Raw genomic sequence first — 18,845 nt, forward strand, 5'->3', positions numbered from 1 at the left:
AAGGATTCATCTTTATAGAGTTAAAATGGGACCTAATCATAGGCCTCATACTATGAACATGCTGCCAGCTATCCCCTACATCACCTCTCATTCTCTCACATGCTGCCAGCTATCCCCTACATCACCTCTCATTCTCTCACATGCTGCCAGCTATCCCCTACATCACCTCTCATTCTCTCACATGCTGCCAGCAATCCCCTACATCACCTCTCATTCTCTCACACGCTGCCAGCTATCCCCTACATCACCTCTCATTCTCTCACATGCTGCCAGCTATCCCCTACATCACCTCTCATTCTCTCACATGCTGCCAGCTATCCCCTACATCACCTCTCATTCTCTCACACGCTGCCAGCTATCCCCTACATCACCTCTCATTCTCTCACATGCTGCCAGCTATCCCCCACATCACCTCTCATTCTCTCACATGCTGCCAGCTATCCCCTACATCACCTCTCATTCTCTCACATGCTGCCAGCTATCCCCTACATCACCTCTCATTCTCTCACATGCTGCCAGCTATCCCCCACATCACCTCTCATTCTCTCACATGCTGCCAGCTATCCCCTACATCACCTCTCATTCTCTCACATGCTGCCAGCTATCCCCTACATCACCTCTCATTCTCTCACATGCTGCCAGCTATCCCCTACATCACCTCTCATTCTCTCACACGCTGCCAGCTATCCCCTACATCACCTCTCATTCTCTCACACGCTGCCAGCTATCCCCTACATCACCTCTCATTCTCTCACATGCTGCCAGCTATCCCCTACATCACCTCTCATTCTCTCACATGCTGCCAGCTATCCCCTACATCACCTCTCATTCTCTCACATGCTGCCAGCTATCCCCTACATCACCTCTCATTCTCTCACACGCTGCCAGCTATCCCCCACATCACCTCTCATTCTCTCACATGCTGCCAGCTATCCCCTACATCACCTCTCATTCTCTCACATGCTGCCAGCTATCCCCTACATCACCTCTCATTCTCTCACACGCTGCCAGCTATCCCCTACATCACCTCTCATTCTCTCCTCTACTACTTTAGCTCCCCCTCCCTGTCCCTGCTCCCCCTCCTCATACGCACGTTGATTTAATGTCATCAGTCTTGCCCTGGAGGCAGAACTGAGCGGTTTCAAAAATGTCTACATCGTAAAAAGACATGAAAACAAACATCTGCTTTTTGGTCTTAATTTAAGGTCAGGGTTTGGCATTAGAGCTAGCAGCATGGTTAACTTTAGGGTTAGGTTTAAAATCAGATTTGATTACTTTGTGGCTATGCTAACTAGTGAACACTCTGCAGAGCTGCTTCCAGTACATGAGTCATCTCTTTAAATGCCAACCTGCTCCTCATACACCCAGCTGTGCCCGATACCCAGCTCAACTCCCATAATCCCTTGGGAACAGCTCAGTGCAGATGTAGGCTGACATGTGCAAACATCTTTACACAATTAACTGGGAGGGGACAAAAAAATGAATTCTCCCAACAACAAAATCTATATAATACCCTCTCTCCTCTCCAGGCTTCTCAGTGAACAGGACTGGTGTAGAGACTGACAGCTGATCTCTGGTCAGTGATGTTCTGCTGTTACTGGTTACTGTTGTCATTTGAGCTGCTCCATAGACGCACATGGTAGTGTCAGTTTGTCCTGCACATTGACCCTGGCCTGGTCTCCAGAGATCACAGTGACCAGAGATCACAGACACCAGAGATGACAGACACCAGATACCACCGACACCAGAGACCACCAACACCAGATACCACCGACACCAGACACCAGAGATCACAGACACCAGAGACGACGGACACCAGAGATCACAGACATCAGAGACCACAGACACCAGAGACCACAGACACCAGAGATCACAGACACCAGAGATGACAGACACCAGATACCACCGACACCAGAGACCACCAACACCAGATACCACCGACACCAGAGACCACAGACACCAGACACCACAGACACCAGAGATCACAGACATCAGAGACCACAGAGACCAGAGACGACGGACACCAGAGACCACCGACACCAGAGACCACCGACACCAGAGACCAGACACCACATACACCAGAGATCAGAGATCAGAGATCACACACACACACACACACACACACACACACACACACACACACACACACACACACACACACACACACACACACACACACACACACACACACACACTGTACATACCAATTTGATAACTGCTCACTCACACACACCCTCATATCTGAGCTTGCCCTTACCAGGTCTCCCTGCTATTTCTGGCATGACTATGTCACTGGAGCCAGGGAATTCCCTGCTCTCCCTGTCCTCCCTGGTCCCACATTCCCTCACCACCTCTCCCTTGTTCCTTGACCACACCTCCCTCTCCATTTCCCTCATACCCCCATGCCACCTTCTCACACGTGAGACCCACACATTCCATGAAGTAACAGCTCAGGAACATTCTGACTGCATGACTGTTTACTGTACTGTATGGTATATGCATGCCATTGACCACATGGAAGTATGTGTGTTTGTGTTTGTGTGTGTGTGTACCTGCGTTGTGCTTGGCCAGGTACTTGTCTTTGTACTGTTTCTTTTTCTTGCCAAACCAGGTACAGCTGGCCTGCTGCTCCTGCTTGGTCTTCTCCATGGCTATACACGCCACACGCCTGAAAACATGGCCGGAAATACACACAATGAGAGTTAAACTAAATCACCACCTGATTCTCTTTAGATTTTGATGGAGATCTGGGATCTATCGCTGTGTGTGTGTCTTCTCACCACTCCAGGAGGTCTGGTGTTCAATTATTGTGTGTATGTGTGTGTGTGTGTGTGTGTATATGTGTGTGTGTGTGTGCGTGTGTATGTGTATGTGTGTGTGTATGTGTGTGTGTGTGTCTTCTCACCACTCCAGGAGGTCTGGTGTTCAATGTGTGTGTGTATGTGTATATGTGTGTGTGTGTGTGTGCGTGTGTATGTGTATGTGTGTGTCTTCTCACTACTCCAGGAGGTCTGGTGTTCAATGCGTGTGTGTGTGTGTGTGTGTGTGTGTGTGTGTGTGTGTGTGTGTGTGTGTGTATATATGTGTGTGTGTGTGTGCGTGTGTATGTGAATGTGTGTGTGTATGTGTGTGTGTGTGTGTGTCTTCTCACCACTCCAGGAGGTCTGGTGTTCAATGCGTGTGTGTGTGTGTGTGTGTATGTATATGTGTGTGTGTGTGTGTGCGTGTGTATGTGAATGTGTGTGTGTATGTGTGTTTGTGTGCGTGTGTATGTGTATGTGCGTGTGTGTGTATGTGTGTGTGTATGTGTGTGTGTAGGTCTATATGTGTGTGTGTGTATGTGTGTGTGTGTGTGTGTGTGTCTCCTCACCACTCCTGAAGTTCTGGTGAGGGTATGAGCCCTGCGGTGGCGTTCTTAGTGTTCTCCAGCTTGCCCTGCCACCAGTTGTGGTCATCTTTACTGATGATCTGGACGATGTCACCAACCCGGAAGGGAATCCCAGCCTCCTTGCAGGGTATGAGGTCATCTCTGGAGGGGTCATACTCAAACTGGGCCCTCACGTAGATCTGAGATACATAGACAGTTGTCAGCTAGAGGTCAAGATGGAGTGAGCAGAATGAGTCACGGATGAGGTAGGGACGGAGGGAGAGAGTGAGGGAAAGAGAAAGAGAAAGGAGGGAGAGGGAGTGAGGGAGGTAGAGGGAAAGAGAGGGAGGGCCGGCGGGAGAGAGAGAGAGAGAGAGAGAGAGAGAGAGAGAGAGAGAGATAGAAAGAGAGAGAGAGAGAGAGCAGTTGTGTTGAGGAGATAATTTCCTGTGATGCCCGGTTGCCAGGTTGGAGACCTGGAGAGGAAGGAGTGGTGTGTGGCTGTTTATTGTATTTAACCTTTATTTAAATAGGCAAGTCAGTTAAGAACAAATTCTTATTCATAATGACAGTCTACCAAAAGGCAAACGGCCTTCTACGGGGACGGGGGCTGGGATTAAACATTTTAGAATGAAATAAAAACAGGACAAAACACACATCACGACAAGAGAGACACCACAACACTACAGACCAATTGGTTGCCAGATCGAAGACCTTTCCCTATGGGTAGTTTTACCTCACGGGGGACACTCAAAGAAATAGCTGTGTGGTATAAATGAGCCTCTCTGTCCAGTTGCCAGGTTGGAGACCTGAAGAGGGAGGAGTGGCATCCAGACCAATGGGTTGCCAGGATGGAGACCCGGAGAGGGAGGAGTGGCTTCTGGCAGTACAAACCAATGGGTTGCCAGATTGGAGACCTGGAGAGGGAGGAGTGGGGTCTGGCTGTACATACCAATGGGTTGCCAGGTTGGAGACCTTTCCCTATGGGCAGTAGGGATGGGCGGTATACAGTATTTTATGATATACCAGTACTGATGCAGGGACCGGTTTGAGTTATTACTTTACCTTCTATACCGGTATTTGAATGTTTGGTTTGTTAAATGTGATGCGCCATGTGTTATGTCAATTTTTATAGTTTACTTCGCTACTTGAGTCATCTCACTCCGCTTTCTCTCTGCCACTTTCCACACAGACCTAGCCACGCCCCCTGTCACTCAAGGAGTGCATTTGATGTTCCTCAACCACGAGATACTTGCATTCAGTCTGCATGGTCAATGCAGCAATGTTGATGACAACGATGCTGTTTTCACTTTGCTTCTTAATATAAATCCACTAGCGTTCTATAATGACACTATTAGTTTGTGTTTCATACATCAGCTAGTTTGTCTTTTCTTAGCAAGTTGCCCTAAATCTTGTGAGGTGCTAATCATTAGCCACTAATGCTAATAGCTAGCTAGCTAGCTAATAAATGTACTAAGTAAGAGCAAAAGTAGCTAGTTAATACAGCCTGATAATACCAGTGATTGTGTAGCCCTAAAATCAGCATGTTGTTTGTGCAACAGTATCTTCTAAATCAAAGAGGAATATGCAAAGCAAGCATATGTTAGCTACATGAAGTGGCTAAGAGAAAACATGCAATGTAGTCAAAGCTTATAGGGTCCACTAGGAAATACTTATCAAAACTTTAGTTCCTACCCTGGCAATTTAATTTTTTGGCATCTCAAACAACACTGTATTCAAAGTGCCCACTATTATATTCTAACTATAAAATTAGAATAGTCATTCTATTTCCATGATTCCAACAGTGTTGCTCTAATTCGCAAGTCAAATCGCAATTGCAATATTTGGTTAAAAATAAGTCCAAGATTATTTGCGTATATCGTGCAGCCCTATGTGTCAGTGTGGAAATGATCTCAATAGAGCAAAGGTGTAAAGTACTTAAGTAAAAATACTTTCAAGTACTACTTTAGTAAAAATACTTTCAAGTACTACTTTAGTAAAAATACTTTCAAGTACTACTTAAGTCGTTTTTTTGTATCTGTACTTTACTTTACTATTGTTGACAACTTTTACTTCACTACATTCCTCAAGACAATACTGTACTTTTTACTCCATACATTTTCCCTGACACCTAAAAGTACTCGTTACATTTTGAATGCTTAGCAGGACAGGAAAACGGTCCAATTCCCTTGTCAAGAGAACATCCCTGGTCATCTACTACGACTCACTAAACACAAATGCTTTGTTTGTAAATTATGTTTGAGTGTTGGAGTGTGCCCCTGGCTATCCGTTAATTACTAAATTACAAAAAAAACAAGAAAATAGTGCCATCTGGTTTTACTTTTGATACTTAAGTACATTTTATCAATTACATTTACTTTTGATACTTAAGTATATTTAAAACCAAATACTTTTAGACTTTTACTCAAGTAATATTTTACTGGGTGACTTTCACTTTTACTTGAGTAATTTTCAATTAACGTATCTTTACTTTTACTCAAGTATGACAATTGGGTATTTTTTCCACCACTGCAATTGAGTGCAGGAAATGCAGAAATGATAAAAGTGCTGAAATGTGTTTTGGTTGAAGTTGAATTGAACAGTATAAAACAATCAGAATGGAGAAAGACTAATTGAAATCACTGAGAATGTATGTGTTGCCACCCTGGGATCACTCACGAATAAAGCAAATGTAGAACTTTTATTAATCAAATACTGTCATACCGTCCAATTTAAAAAAATACCGTGATATAATATTTTGGCCATATCGCCCGGCCCTAGTTGCTGCCTGGTACAAAAAACACGAGTTGTGGTATTAATCAACATCTTTCTTCAGAGGCAGTACACAGAAGAGGACAGGCCACCCCTCAGAGCCTGGTTCCTCTCTAGGTTTCTTCCTAGGGTCCTACCTTTCTAGGGAATTTTTCCTAGCCACTGTGCTTCTACATCTGCATTGTTTGCTGTTTGTGGATTTTAGGCTGGGTTTCCGTATAAGCACTTTGTGACATCTGCTGATGTAAAAAGGGCTTCATAAACAAATGTGATTTGATTTGACTGATATAAATGGCACAGGGATCGTTAACACAGAGTTGTCTCTTTAGAATCTCTCATGGATCGTTAACACAGAGTTGTCTCTATAGAATCTCTCATGGATCGTTAACACAGAGTTGTCTCTTTAGAATCTCTCATGGATCGTTAACACAGAGTTGTCTCTTTAGAATCTCTCATGGATCGTTAACACAGAGTTGTCTCTTTAGAATCTCTCAGGAATCGTTAACACAGAGTTGTCTCTTTAGAATCTCTCATGGATCGTTAACACAGAGTTGTCTCTTTAGAATCTCTCATGGATCATTAACACAGAGTTGTCTCTTTAGAATCTCTCAGGGATCGTTAACACAGAGTTGGTTCTTTAGAATCTCTCAGGGATCGTTAACACAGAGTTGTCTCTTTAGAATCTCTCATGGATCGTTAACACAGGGTTGTCTCTTTAGAATCTCTCAGGGATCGTTAACACAGAGTTGTCTCTTTAGAATCTCTCAGGGATCGTTAACACAGAGTTGTCTCTTTAGAATCTCTCATGGATCGTTAACACAGGGTTGTCTCTTTAGAATCTCTCAGGGATCGTTAACACAGAGTTGTCTCTTTAGAATCTCTCAGGGATCGTTAACACAGGGTTGTCTCTTTAGAATCTCTCATGGATCGTTAACACAGGGTTGTCTCTTTAGAATCTCTCATGGATCGTTAACACAGGGTTGTCTCTTTAGAATCTCTCATGGATCGTTAACACAGGGTTGTCTCTTTAGAATCTCTCAGGGATCGTTAACACAGGGTTGTCTCTTTAGAATCTCTCAGGGATCGATAACACAGAGTTGACTCTTTAGAATCTCTCATGGATCGTTAACACAGAGTTGTCTCTTTAGAATCTCTCAGGGATCGTTAACACAGGGTTGTCTCTTTAGAATCTCTCAGGGATCGTTAACACAGAGTTGTCTCTTTAGAATCTCTCATGGATCGTTAACACAGACTTGTCTCTTTAGAATCTCTCATGGATCGTTAACACAGGGTTGTCTCTTTAGAATCTCTCAGGGATCGTTAACACAGGGTTGTCTCTTTAGAATCTCTCAGGGATTGATAACACAGAGTTGACTCTTTAGAATCTCTCAGGGATCGTTAACACAGAGTTGTCTCTTTAGAATCTCTCAGGGATCGTTAACACAGAGTTGTCTCTTTAGAATCTCTCAGGGATTGATAACACAGAGTTTTCTCTTTAGAATCTCTCAGGGATCGTTAACACAGGGTTGTCTCTTTAGAATCTCTCATGGATCGTTAACACAGAGTTGTCTCTTTAGAATCTCTCATGGATCGTTAACACAGGGTTGTCTCTTTAGAATCTCTCATGGATCATTAACACAGAGTTGTCTCTTTAGAATCTCTCAGGAATCGTTAACACAGAGTTGTCTCTTTAGAATCTCTCAGGGATTGATAACACAGAGTTGTCTCTTTAGAATCTCTCAGGGATTGATAACACAGAGTTGTCTCTTTAGAATCTCTCATGGATCATTAACACAGAGTTGTCTCTTTAGAATCTCTCAGGGATAGTTAACACAGGGTTGTCTCTTTAGAATCTCTCATGGATCATTAACACAGAGTTGTCTCTTTAGAATCTCTCAGGGATCGTTAACACAGAGTTGTCTCTTTAGAATCTCTCATGGATCGTTAACACAGAGTTGTCTCTTTAGAATCTCTCTTTGAACTTGTTAAAACATATGTTCTGTATCACTGATTGATTCAACACACCTTTAGCCACAGAGTACCAGTCTTGTGCAGTGTCTGATAAGACCTGTTCATATGTTCATATTTAATACATTTCTCTGAGAAGTGTATTGAGACCTTGTGATAATGCACTCTGAATACAGTAAGACTTGACTAGTTGCAATAATCAAAAGGCTGTGGTTTTTCATTGTGGTTTTAGTCGTATTAGACTGTAAGATTCTACTATATGGGATGTTGTTTAGGAGAAAAAAAAGATTCCTACTACAGTCATCTAAGGGAATAACTATGGTGTAGCCATAGAGATAAAACAATTCCTAGGATATCTGCTGTTTTATCTCAATGGTGTAGCACTGTGGAGGCAACACTATATCTTACCTTGACGGACATTTTATCCTTGATTGGAGGTCTGGGTACGACCATCTAGGATGTGAAAGCACCACACACACATCATGCAGTAAAACCACTACAGAGTGTCTACACACACAGTACAGTGAGTGGAGCGCGGGGGAGATAGAGAATGTTAAGCATTAATGCTACTATGGTGATGGATTGACATGGATGATGTCACTTTCAGTGTTGGACGTAAATTTCACTTTAATTCATTTTATTCAGAGGATAAATTGAAATTCACTTAATTTCATGAATTGCCTGTTTCTGTCAAAGAGGATTCAATTCATCCTCTGAAATTGAATTTAAATGGTATTGACCCCAACCCTGGTTATAATGAGGAGACTGGCCCGTTGGAATTCTTTTGAACACGGATTCCTTCCCTTGTTCCCTCTTATAACGAGGAGACTGACCCATTGGAATTCTTTTAAACATGCATTCCTTCCTTCTTATAACGAGGAGACTGACCCATTGGAATTATTTTAAACACTCATTCCTTCCTTCTTATAATGAGGAGACTGGCCCTTTAGAATTCTTTTGAACACGTATTCCTTCCCTTGTTCCTGCCTTCATTTTAAAAGATCTGAAAAGACTAGATTGGTAAAATACATGGATGAGCTTTAACCTATCCAACACTGTCAGATCAGTGATTGCTGATCAAGGAAGGGAGGTGGAATGCATTCAGTAACAGGAATCCAAAACAATTTTATGGGTTTCAAATTGACAGATCATAATGGATGATGATGTCACATGCTAATGGGTGAGATTATAGAGGGCTTGAGGAGCCAGTAACACCCTCCAAACTGTCCAATACTGCCCATGCATGGGTCTTAGTTATCTGTTTAGAGACTGACGTGTAATGCCGTTTAATGTGCGACTGTGCAGTTCAGTGAAGTAACTGCAGCCATGTCTCAGTGAGACAGTGCTACTGTGGGTGACCTCTACTGGTGGCATCTACACACTGGAAGTACACAACTCTCCTGGGATGAGGTTTGGTTAGGTTTATTAGATTAAAGCTCAGGTCAAGTTACTCGTTGGGTTTGCGCTGGTGTATGGGTTTAAGATGGGCGTTTGAGTCTACACAGACAGTCAGTGATGGTGTTTCTGTTGGGGTCCACAAAGACAATGACGAAAGGGGTGAGGAGGAGGGTGATGGAGCACCACTGTTTAAACAATGCCTGTGCCATTAGTTTACAGCTAAGATTTTACTAATCAAAGTTAACTAGATATATACTCGTTGGTTACACAGTTACAGTTAGTCACCAGCTCTGGTCCTGTTGGCCCACAGGGTGAGCAGACTGTCCTAAACAAAGCTCTGGTCCTGTTGGCCCACAGGGTGAGCAGACTGTCCCAAACCAGCTCTGGTCCTGTTGGCCCACAGGGTGAGCAGACTGTCCCAAACCAGCTCTGGTCCTGTTGGCCCACAGGGTGAGCAGACTGTCCTAAACAAGCTCTGGTCCTGTTGGTCCACAGGGTGAGCAGACTGTCCCAAACAAAGCTCTGGTCCTGTTGGTCCACAGGGTGAGCAGACTGTCCCAAACAAAGCTCTGGTCCTATTGGCCCACAGGGTGAGCAGACTGTCCCAAACAAAGCTCTGGTCCTATTGGCCCACAGGGTGAGCAGACTGTATCAGCTAGCTATCAACAATAATAATAGATACCTTAACAAGTAGAATCAGGGGTGTTATTGCTGGGCTGGAACAAAAGCCTGCACTACCCTATTTTTTTATTTTTAATTTTACCTTTATTTAACCAGGCAAGTCAGTTAAGAACACATTCTTATTTTCAATGACGGTAGATTTGGAGTCTGAATTGTCTTGGATTGAGACCAATATCCAGTAGTATTTCTTTGAGAGAGGTCATGGCCCAGTCTAGCAGACACTATCCTGCTCTAAACACAGCTTGGAGATCAGTCTGTAGCCACAGTATATTAACAACATTGTAAGTGAATGGAGTCTACTCATATGGGTTGACCTTGACAGTTAGTCAATGGGGGAGTGGGGGGGCATGTGAACTCGCAAACACACTGTGTCTGTGCACATATGCGCACACACACGCACACACACAGATGTGTAGAAATTGGATGAGGGGAAATGAATGGAGGAGTTGTGAGGGGTTGTGTGTTACAGTTCAGCTTGTGTGTTTCACAAGGTAGAGAGTGCTGGTATTCACCTGTCGACTCTTGGGTTGGACGGTAGACGGCAGATCCTGAAGAGAAAACACCAGCAGTGACAGAGACAGAGAGTTTACACAAGAGAGAGGCAGGGGAACTGCCACAACAACACCATAATATTGTGTACAGAAGACAGTCAAACACACATTCCCTACCCTCATGTCACCAATGAGAGAGAGGGTACAGTGATTCTCAGTTAGCCATACAGACATAGTTGAGCTTTAGGGTGTTAGAGCAGAGCTTCTGTAGGACAAATCTCGCAGAAGTGAGCAGGAAAGCAGAGAGCAAGCAAAGCAATTTCAGCACCGAAGTGTACAGTTATCAGGTAGGTAGGTATTTAGGTTTGGTAGGTAGGTAGGTAGGTAGGTAGGTAGGTAGGTAGGTAGGTAGGTAGGTCTGTATGCATAGGTAGGTAGATAGGTAGGTAGGTAGGTAGGTATGTATGCATAGGTAGATATAGGTATAGGTATAGGTAGGTAGGTAGGTATGTATAGGTAGGTAGAGAGGTAGGTATAGGTAGATAGGTAGATAGGTATAGGTAGGTACAGGTAAGTAGGTAGAGGTAGGTAAGTAGGTAGGTACGTAGATTTAGGTAGGTAGGTACGTAGATGTAGGTATAGGTAGGTAGGTATAGGTAGGTACAGGTAAGTAGGTAGAGGTAGGTAAGTAGGTGGGTACGTAGATTTAGGTAGGTAGGTACGTAGATGTAGGTATAGGTAGGTAGGTATAGGTAGGTACAGGTAAGTAGGTAGAGGTAGGTAAGTAGGTAGGTACGTAGATTTAGGTAGGTAGGTACGTAGATGTAGGTATAGGTAGGTAGGTATAGGTAGGTACAGGTAAGTAGGTAGAGGTAGGTAAGTAGGTAGGTACGTAGATTTAGGTAGGTAGGTACGTAGATGTAGGTATAGGTAGGTAGGTATAGGTAGGTAAGTAGGTAGGTACGTAGATTTAGGTAGGTAGGTACGTAGATGTAGGTATAGGTAGGTAGGTAGGTACAGGTACGTAGATGTAGGTACAGGTAAGTAGGTAGAGGTAGGTAGATATAGGTAGGTAGAGGTAGGTTGGTAGGTAGAGGTATGTAGATATAGGTAGGTAGAGGTAGGTTGGTAGGTAGAGGTATGTAGATATAGGTATGTAGATATAGGTAGGTAGGTAGGTTGGTAGGTAGAGGTATGTAGATATAGGTAGGTAGGTAGGTAGGTAGGTAGGTAGGTAAGTAGGTAGGTACGTACGTACGTAAAGGTAGGCTTGTTGTCTGGATCCTTAGTGAATGTAGTGGATAATATTGAAGGTAGTTGAATAGGAACATAGTTGTATAGGAACAGAGTTTTATAAGAACAAAGTTGTATAGGAAGAGAGATGTATAGGAAGAGAGATGTATAGGAACAGGGAAGTATAGGAACAGAGCTGTATAGGAACAGGGATGTATAGGAACAGAGATGTATAGGAACAGGGATGTATAGGAACAGGGATGTATAGGAACAGGGATGTATAGGAACAGAGATGTATAGGAACAGGGATGTATAGGAACAGGGATGTATAGGAACAGGGATGTATAGGAACAGAGATGTATAGGAACAGAGATGAATAGGAACAGAGATGTATAGGAACAGAGATGTATAGGAACAGAGATGTATAGGAACAGAGATGTATAGGAACAGGGATGTATAGGAACAGAGATGAATAGGAACAGAGATGTATAGGAACAGAGATGTATAGGAACAGGGATGTATAGGAACAGAGATGTATAGGAACAGAGATGAATAGGAACAGAGATGTATAGGAACAGGGATGTATAGGAACAGGGATGTATAGGAACTGAGCTGCATAGGGCCAGAGCTTTGTGTGTGACTGTGTGAGGATTCCCAGTTCTTTTGTGTACTTTTGAAGGTGTCAGCAGAAAGGCACAGCATTTTTACAACACATGGCAGCACTTTACAGCACATGGGAGCGTTTTACAGCACACCAATTTGTAAACGGAGATATCGGAAATGTGGCTAGAGGTTAAAGGTTGAAGTCTGGTCTGAAAAGCTAGCCATGAGGGTGAGGAGTGACATTCTCTGTACCAGTATCATAACTTAATGTGATATAAACAACTGAAAAAGGAAACAAAAATACATGTTGGAGAAATATATTATGATAGCAAACAACAACTGAGTCAAAGGTCTGTGTTGGTCGACTTAGGGGAGAAGGGGGTAGTTTTGGTGTTTGGTTTGGTGTTCAGGGGCTGAGGTGGGGGGTCCCGGGGGTCCTTACCAAGATAAAACTGTTAACACTGGAGTGGCCAGTGCCATTGGCAGGGGATTGCCTGGAGTTGGAGGGGGACTCTCTCTGTAACAAGACGCATAGGTCAGACACACACACACACACACACACTCTATCGACTATCTACTTGTTCACCAATACAAAGAAAAAGACATTTCACACTCCATGATAAACAAGTAAAAATGACCGTCTTCAATGTCTTCAATGAACTCATAAGGTGTGCAATCAAATCAAATCAACATGACTATCTTACTTACTAATCGTAATAGCAATGATCCCTGCACATCTCCATCTCGCCACAGAGGGGCAGTATAGGCTCACAAAGACTGTCTCATCCAGGTCAGGCTAGAACGTTAGCTGTGAGGCTAATCATCAGATAGCACAACTACATTCTGTTCTCTTTGTGACTGACTGGCCAGACTGGGGATCTGTGTGTGGTTGGTGCCAGATCACAGTTACAGGTTACAAGGGACAGAGGTCAGGGTAGGGTGCGGGGCGTTCCGGTATCTTGGTTGTGAAATTGGTGTGCAGTGTGTCTGACCCAGCCCCGAGCAGAACACAGCAGGACACAGCAGATCCCCCACCCGAGGGAAAAGTTCACACATGCACACACACACATTCAGCCACCAGGCAGGCGGTTGGTTGGTTGGTTAGTCAAAGGGTCAGAAGTTTAAACATCCCCAACGTTAACAGGAAGGGTCGCGAGGAGAGAAGGTCGGGGAGAGAGGGGGAAAGGGCGGTGCGTTACCTCACAGGAAGATCCTTGTGTCCGGTAGCTTGGCACTATCTTAAAGGTGATGCTGCCTCGCATCTCTTTCTGTGAACACATAAACACACACACTCAGCATTGAAATACACAAGTACACAAGATGTCACGCCTGCTCCCCCTCCCTGGCGCAGCATTACATACTCCTGCCACAATCAGTACGCACACCTGCCTTTCCCCATCACCTGCATCAGTGTATTATTGGAGTCACCTGGACTCACCTGTTTATTACCTCCCCTCTATGTGTCAGTTCCCCATCACCTGCATCAGTGTATTATTGGAGTCACCTGGACTCACCTGTTTATTACCTCCCCTCTATGTGTCAGTTCCCCATCACCTGCATCAGTGTATTATTGGAGTCACCTGGACTCACCTGTTTATTACCTCCCTCTATGTGTCAGTTCCCCATCACCTGCATCAGTGTATTATTAGAGTCACCTGGACTCACCTGTTTATTACCTCCCCTCTATGTGTCAGTTCCCCATCACCTGCATCAGTGTATTATTGGAGTCACCTGGACTCACCTGTTTATTACCTCCCCTCTATGTGTCAGTTCCTCATCACCTGCATCAGTGTATTATTGGAGTCACCTGGACTCACCTGTTTATTCACCTCCCCTCTATGTGTCAGTTCCCCATCACCTGCATCAGTGTATTATTGGAGTCACCTGGACTCACCTGTTTATTACCTCCCCTCTATGTGTCAGTTCCCCATCACCTGCATCAGTGTATTATTAGAGTCACCTGGACTCACCTGTTTATTACCTCCCCTCTATGTGTCAGTTCCCCATCACCTGCATCAGTGTATTATTGGAGTCACCTGGACTCACCTGTTTATTACCTCCCCTCTATGTGTCAGTTCCTCATCACCTGCATCAGTGTATTATTGGAGTCACCTGGACTCACCTGTTTATTACCTCCCCTCTATGTGTCAGTTCCCCATCACCTGCATCAGTGTATTATTGGAGTCACCTGGACTCACCTGTTTATTACCTCCCCTCTATGTGTCAGTTCCCCATCACCTGCATCAGTGTATTATTGGAGTCACCTGGACTCACCTGTTTATTACCTCCCCTCTATGTGTCAGTTCCACATCACCTGCATCAGTGTATTATTAGAGTCACCTGGACTCACCTGTTTATTACCTCCCCTCTATGTGTCAGTTCCCCATCACCTGCATCAGTGTATTATTGGAGTCACCTGGACTCACCTGTTTATTACCTCCCCTCTATGTGTCAGTTCCCCATCACCTGCATCAGTGTATTATTGAGTCACCTGGACTCACCTGTTTATTACCCCCTCTATGTGTCAGTTCCCCATTACCTGCATCAGTGTATTATTGGAGTCACCTGGACTCACCTGTTTATTACCTCCCCTCTATGTGTCAGTTCCCCATCACCTGCATCAGTGTATTATTGGAGTCACCTGGACTCACCTGTTTATTACCTCCCCTCTATGTGTCAGTTCCCCATCACCTGCATCAGTGTATTATTGGAGTCACCTGGACTCACCTGTTTATTACCTCCCCTCTATGTGTCAGTTCCCCATCACCTGCATCAGTGTATTATTAGAGTCACCTGGACTCACCTGTTTATTACCTCCCTCTATGTGTCAGTTCCCCATCACCTGCATCAGTGTATTATTGGAGTCACCTGGACTCACCTGTTTATTACCTCCCCTCTATGTGTCAGTTCCCCATCACCTGCATCAGTGTATTATTAGTCACCTGGACTCACCTGTTTATTACCTCCCCTCTATGTGTCAGTTCCCCATCACCTGCATCAGTGTATTATTGGAGTCACCTGGACTCACCTGTTTATTACCTCCCCTCTATGTGTCAGTTCCCCATCACCTGCATCAGTGTATTATTGGAGTCACCTGGACTCACCTGTTTATTACCTCCCCTCTATGTGTCAGTTCCCCATCACCTGCATCAGTGTATTATTAGTCACCTGGACTCACCTGTTTATTACCTCCCCTCTATGTGTCAGTTCCCCATCACCTGCATCAGTGTATTATTGGAGTCACCTGGACTCACCTGTTTATTACCTCCCCTCTATGTGTCAGTTCCCCATCACCTGCATCAGTGTATTATTGGAGTCACCTGGACTCACCTGTTTATTACCTCCCCTCTATGTGTCAGTTCCCCATCACCTGCATCAGTGTATTATTAGAGTCACCTGGACTCACCTGTTTATTACCTCCCCTCTATGTGTCAGTTCCCCATCACCTGCATCAGTGTATTATTGGAGTCACCTGGACTCACCTGTTTATTACCTCCCCTCTATGTGTCAGTTCCCCATCACCTGCATCAGTGTATTATTGGAGTCACCTGGACTCACCTGTTTATTACCTCCCCTCTATGTGTCAGTTCCCCATCACCTGCATCAGTGTATTATTAGAGTCACCTGGACTCACCTGTTTATTACCTCCCCTCTATGTGTCAGTTCCCCATCACCTGCATCAGTGTATTATTGGAGTCACCTGGACTCACCTGTTTATTACCTCCCCTCTATGTGTCAGTTCCCATCACCTGCATCAGTGTATTATTAGAGTCACCTGGACTCACCTGTTTATTACCTCCCCTCTATGTGTCAGTTCCCCATCACCTGCATGAGTGTATTATTAGAGTCACCAGTGTATTATTACTCACCTGTTTATTACCTCCCCTCTATGTGTCAGTTCCCATCACCTGCATCAGTGTATTATTGGAGTCACCTGGACTCACCTGTTTATTACCTCCCCTCTATGTGTCAGTTCCCCATCACCTGCATCAGTGTATTATTGGAGTCACCTGGACTCACCTGTTTATTACCTCCCTCTATGTGTCAGTTCCCCATCACCTGCATCAGTGTATTATTGGAGTCACCTGGACTCACCTGTTTATTACCTCCCCTCTATGTGTCAGTTCCCCATCACCTGCATCAGTGTATTATTGGAGTCACCTGGACTCACCTGTTTATTACCTCCCCTCTATGTGTCAGTTCCCCATCACCTGCATCAGTGTATTATTAGAGTCACCTGGACTCACCTGTTTATTACCTCCCCTCTATGTGTCAGTTCCCCATCACCTGCATCAGTGTATTATTAGAGTCACCTGGACTCACCTGTTTATTACCTCCCTCTATGTGTCAGTTCCCCATCACCTGCATCAGTGTATTATTAGAGTCACCTGGACTCACCTGTTTATTACCTCCCTCTATGTGTCAGTTCCCCATCACCTGCATCAATGTATTATTAGAGTCACCTGGACTCACCTGTTTATTACCCCCTCTATGTGTCAGTTCCCCATCACCTGCATCAGTGTATTATTAGAGTCACCTGGACTCACCTGTTTATTACCTCCCCTCTATGTGTCAGTTCCCCATCACCTGCATCAGTGTATTATTAGAGTCACCTGGACTCACCTGTTTATTACCTCCCCTCTATGTGTCAGTTCCCCATCACCTGCATCAGTGTATTATTAGAGTCACCTGGACTCACCTGTTTATTACCTCCCCTCTATGTGTCAGTTCCCCATCACCTGCATCAGTGTATTATTGGAGTCACCTGGACTCACCTGTTTATTACCTCCCTCTATGTGTCAGTTCCCCATCACCTGCATCAGTGTATTATTAGAGTCACCTGGACTCACCTGTTTATTACCTCCCCTCTATGTGTCAGTTCCCCATCACCTGCATCAGTGTATTATTAGAGTCACCTGGACTCACCTGTTTATTACCTCCCCTCTATGTGTCAGTTCCCCATCACCTGCATCAGTGTATTATTAGAGTCACCTGGACTCACCTGTTTATTACCTCCCCTCTATGTGTCAGTTCCCCATCACCTGCATCAGTGTATTATTAGAGTCACCTGGACTCACCTGTTTATTACCTCCCCTCTATGTGTCAGTTCCCCATCACCTGCATCAGTGTATTATTAGAGTCACCTGGACTCACCTGTTTATTACCTCCCTCTATGTGTCAGTTCCCCATCACCTGCATCAGTGTATTATTGGAGTCACCTGGACTCACCTGTTTATTACCTCCCCTCTATGTGTCAGTTCCCCATCACCTGCATCAGTGTATTATTAGAGTCACCTGGACTCACCTGTTTATTACCTCCCCTCTATGTGTCAGTTCCCCATCACCTGCATCAGTGTATTATTGGAGTCACCTGGACTCACCTGTTTATTACCTCCCTCTATGTGTCAGTTCCCCATCACCTGCATCAGTGTATTATTGGAGTCACCTGGACTCACCTGTTTATTACCTCCCCTCTATGTGTCAGTTCCCCATCACCTGCATCAGTGTATTATTGGAGTCACCTGGACTCACCTGTTTATGACCTCCCCTCTATGTGTCAGTTCCCATCACCTGCATCAGTGTATTATTAGTCACCTGGACTCACCTGTTTATTACCTCCCCTCTATGTGTCAGTTCCCCATCACCTGCATCAGTGTATTATTGGAGTCACCTGGACTCACCTGTTTATTACCTCCCCTCTATGTGTCAGTTCCCCATCACCTGCATCAGTGTATTATTGGAGTCACCTGGACTCACCTGTTTATTACCTCCCTCTATGTGTCAGTTCCCCATCACCTGCATCAGTGTATTATTAGTCACCTGGACTCACCTGTTTATGACCTCCCCTCTATGTGTCAGTTCCCCATCACCTGCATCAGTGTATTATTAGTCACCTGGACTCACCTGTTTATTACCTCCCCTCTATGTGTCAGTTCCCCATCACCTGCATCAGTGTATTATTGGAGTCACCTGGACTCACCTGTTTATTACCTCCCCTCTATGTGTCAGTTCCCCATCACCTGCATCAGTGTATTATTAGAGTCACCTGGACTCACCTGTTTATTACCTCCCTCTATGTGTCAGTTCCCCATCACCTGCATCAGTGTATTATTAGTCACCTGGACTCACCTGTTTATTACCTCCCCTCTATGTGTCAGTTCCCCATCACCTGCATCAGTGTATTATTGGAGTCACCTGGACTCACCTGTTTATTACCTCCCCTCTATGTGTCAGTTCCCCATCACCTGCATCAGTGTATTATTAGTCACCTGGACTCACCTGTTTATTACCTCCCCTCTATGTGTCAGTTCCCATCACCTGCATCAGTGTAT

The 18,845-nt window shown here is 44.6% G+C and overlaps 1 pseudogene; it reads right to left on the minus strand.

Annotated features, from left to right (window-relative positions):
- Positions 1–18,845, minus strand: part of LOC115113406 (peripheral plasma membrane protein CASK-like) — a 242,380-nt pseudogene that overhangs the window by 13,382 nt on the left and 210,153 nt on the right.

The sequence above is a fragment of the Oncorhynchus nerka genome, linkage group LG3, assembly GCF_034236695.1.
Source record: "Oncorhynchus nerka isolate Pitt River linkage group LG3, Oner_Uvic_2.0, whole genome shotgun sequence".
NCBI lineage: Eukaryota > Metazoa > Chordata > Actinopteri > Salmoniformes > Salmonidae > Oncorhynchus > Oncorhynchus nerka.